We start from the raw sequence: 4430 nt of genomic DNA on the forward strand, positions 1-4430 counted from the left end.
GCCATGAGGTGTCCCTTATTTATTTTTCAGAGTTGGCAACCCTAGCTAACAGAATACTACTATCACAATACTACTAATACAACACAGCTACAATACAGCTAACATAGTACAGTACTACTATCATAATACTACTAACACAATACAGCTAACAATACAGCGAACACAATACAGCTATCATAGTACATTACTACTATCACAATACTACTAACACAATACAGCAAGAGAGGAGGATGCTAAGCTTGTTCCTGAACTGAACATATTGAAGAATGTGTTCAGTTCGTTGGCTCTGTCCAGGCTTCCATCCTTCTGATCCTCCTTCTGCTTGAAGCCTGTGATCTTTTTCATCCCTGACCACACCTCTCTGATATTGTTCTGCTGGAGCTTGCTCTCCAGCTTCTTCTTGTACACCTTGTTGTTTCTGATCTTGACTTTTAGTTGCTTCTGTGTGCTCCTCAATAATTTCCTGTCTCTCTCCCTGAAGACTCTTTTTTTCTGGTTTAGCAGTTCCTTCAGGTCAGTGGTGATCCAGGGTTTGTTACTGGGGAAGCATCTCACTGTTCTGGTGGGGATGGTGTTGTTTACACAGAAGTTTATATAGTCGGTCACACACTCAGTCATGGCAGTGATGTCCTCTCCATGTGGCTGGCACAGTGCATCCCAGTCTGTAGCCTCAAAACAACCCCGCAGGGCTTCTTCAGCTTCTGTTGACCATTTTCTCACTGTTCTCTTTATTACAGGTTGCCTCTGAACAAGGGGGTTATATTTTGAGCAGAGAAACACAAGATTGTGATCTGATTTGCCAAGAGGGGGTCTTGCTTTAGCGATGTATGAATCCTTAACATTTGCATAAAACAAGTCCAGCGTTTTGTTTTCTCTAGTGGAGCAGCTGACAAACTGTAGGAATGTCGGAAGTGTAGCAGAGAGAGAGACATGATTAAAATCCCCAGATATTGCAACAAACGCACTAGGGTGTTGTGTCTGTAGCTTAGCAACCTCGGAGCTGATGACATCACACGCAGTCTCGGCAACAGCATTGGGTGGAATGTGAACAGTTGCCAAAATAACACTGGTGAACTCTTGGCAAATAATATGGATGACAACTTAGTGCTAACAGTTCAATATCTGGACTGCAGAGACGACACTTCACAGTAACATGTCCAGGATTACACCATCTGTTGTTCACAAGCACTGCCAACCCATCTTTTGCCACTCCTCTTTAAATCTCTTATCTGCTCGTATGGTCAGAAAGTCTGGCAGAGAAATGCTGGAGTCAGGGATATGATACTGCAGCCATGTCTCAGTGAAACACATAACACTACATTCTCAATACTCTGGATGGGTCCTTGTTAGGGCTTGAATCATCCAACTTGTTTCCCAGCAATGTCACATTGCCCATCATGATTGATGGAAGAGATGGTTTGAGCTTCATTTTTCTCTCTTTCTCTCTCTTCTTTGTTCCTTCTCTGCATCCACGACACCTCCTTTCCAACTAATTTGGGATTTGGGGCTCTAGTTGAGATATTATTTGAGCTTTGGAGAGGTTAATCAGCTGCCCCCAGTTGTAAAAAAAACAACCTTGTTGTTATGATTACGCATTACGCAAAAAATAAATAAAGGTTGAATGAATTATAACAAATGTCCAAAAGCAAAGATATTTCTGTAAAAATCCTTCCAGCTGCACAACATCCAACACCAGAGGAAATAATCATGCAAAAAAAGTGATTTATATCCAGAAAAAAGAGGAATTAAAGTTTTCAAAAGTACTATCTCAGAATAAAAGTAACAGAGCTACTCCAACATGCAGCCACCTTGAGTGGCACAATTCTAGAATCACAACACAATACTACCAACACAATAATACTAATACAATACTACTATCACAGTACTGCTAAAACAATACTACTAATGCAATACAGCTAACACAATACTACTAATACAATACTACTAACACAATACTGTACAACTAACACAGTACAGCTAACACATTACTAACACAATACAAGTGTTTTTTTAAAGAAAACTTTATTTAGCAAAAATGGGTACAAATATGGCAATTCACAGTAGTGTAACCCTAAAAAGGGCATAGCAGAGGCAGACTTCAATATGAAAAAAAAAATGAAAGAAAGAAAGGAAAAAAAAAAAAGAAGAAAATATAAACTACAACAAGGGGGTATATGATTTAGGATTAGGATTAACATGCATTAGTGGGCAATTCCATTCCAGACAAAATATCAGATTACAACCGAGTTCCATTTCTTTGTTTTTCAATAATACTCCAAATGTTACCATGTCTCTGGAAATAGATCCAGGAAGTGTAATTTTCAGTGTGATCCATATTTCTAAGTTATTCCAGAATATTTTGGTTTTGTTGCATTCATAGAAGATATGATTTATTGTTTCTATATCCTGTTCACAAAATGAGCATTTATTGTCATCAATATTAAAATGATTTCTTAGTAGTGCTTTAAAGGGGTAAATTGCATTTAGAATTTTAAAGTGTGTTTCTTTAGCCTTTGGTTGTATGGGGAGTTTTAAATATGGAGTTCTTAATATTTCTATTGATTTTTTTTTTTGTCAAATTTGCAAAGTATGTTGTTTTTATTTATTTTTCCAGGAAATAAGGTTTCATTTAGACAACTTCTAATTGTGTGGTTGTTGATTTTTTTGTCAGTAAATAAATTATATTCCATTAATAGATAGAGTGGGTAATTTTGGGGTTATAGGATGATATGCTATTATATTTTGAATCTGATTAATAAATTGTTTTGGTAATGCTTTAAGTAATCTGGCAAATTCAACTTTGGGAGGATAGAATCTATACTTTGCACAGAATTGTTCATAGTTTAACATTAGTGTCCATTAAGTGCACAACAGACCATATGTTCTTCTCCATCCAGTAGTATTGTGTTAGTTGTTTTGTGACAATAACACAATACAACTAACACAATAGTACTAACACAATACAGTAGTCCCTCGTTTATTGCGGGTGTTAAGTTCCAGCCCCCACCCACCCCCCGCGATAAATGAAAAACCACGAAGTAGGTAAGGTATACAATTTATTTTAGTATTTATACTGTATACATATTTTAAGGCTTTATAAACCCTTCCCACACTCTTTCAATGTTCTATACTCTTAAACCTATGTCATTCTAACAACATAAGTACAGTACTGTATATGTAGCTACTAAATTTTACTCAACAGCTCTGCAGAACACAACAGCTCTCTGTTCCGGTCGACTCGGTTTGTTTCTGCAGACGTACCCTGCAGCAACAAACCCCACAATCATTGTTCTAAACTCTTAAACCTACTAATTTTAACAACATACTTATATGTAGCTAATAAATTTTACTTACAAATATGTCCCTGGAGCTCTCGGGTTCACCACTGAGTCTGCAGGTCCGGTTCTGGTCCAGTTGCAGCTCTTGAGCGCCAAAGCACATTTGGGGGGAGTGCAGACCTTCTGTTGGCTGGCGTGGGACTGCAGGTGGTCAATTTGAATCCAAGTCTGGATGAGAAAAGTCCTGATGGGCTACGAAAACAGCTCAGGACTTTGGGCGCGCATCCCCACTTACAAGTCCTTGTGGGCCAGCTACCAGCTCCCAAGATTCACTGCTTGGTCTGGAGGTCTGGTTCTAATCCAGTTCTGGTCTGGTTTAGTGGGTTCAGTGTGGCTTCTCTGCATCCACTGGGCACCGAGCAGATCAAAACTTAACATGTGTTTTGTTCAGCAGAAGGAAATGGGGCTTCTGGGCGGGGCCCTGTTGCCTTCTGGGAAATGCGGTCATTATGAGCGAGAATACAGTGTTGGCTTCCTGAGAGAAAACTACACAATAGAATAGCTTGTCCAAAGTATTTTATTTTTGTCATTAACTTTTTCACAACCACATGAATACAGTGATACATTATTACTGTACAGTCCACAATTGCGCCTTGTACAATTTTTTTTGTTGTCCAATACAGTTTATGAACTGTACGTCCACAAACGGAGATCGAGCGAGTCCACTATGAATGAACCGCGAAGTAGCGAGGGACTAGCCCCTCGCTACTTCACGGTTCATTCATAGTGGACTCGCTCGATCGTGAATTTTCAAAATAAGATTGGACATGACAAACAATTGGCTGATTGATGGATGAGCTGCACGATCGGCAGGATTTTTTATTTAATATAAATTATTTAAAATTATTTAGCACCTGCTGCACATTTGTGCAGCCCATACTGCAAGATAAACTTCTTGCTACAGCTAATCAGCTGTTCACCATGCACAGCTGAGAAGTGGAAGTGGCCAAGAGCGCTTGCAGGTGGCAAAGAGCAGAGGAGGCAGGGAGCTGAGATGACATTCTGTACTCTTTTAGAGCGTTTAAAGTTTAGAAACATTGTTTAGAATATCCTGATGCATGCTCAATAATCCAGGTAGAAAAATCTAAAAAA

Source organism: Nematolebias whitei, chromosome 15 (genome assembly GCF_014905685.2).
Source record: "Nematolebias whitei isolate Nwh7 chromosome 15, NemWhi1, whole genome shotgun sequence".
NCBI classification, from domain to species: Eukaryota; Metazoa; Chordata; class Actinopteri; order Cyprinodontiformes; family Rivulidae; genus Nematolebias; species Nematolebias whitei.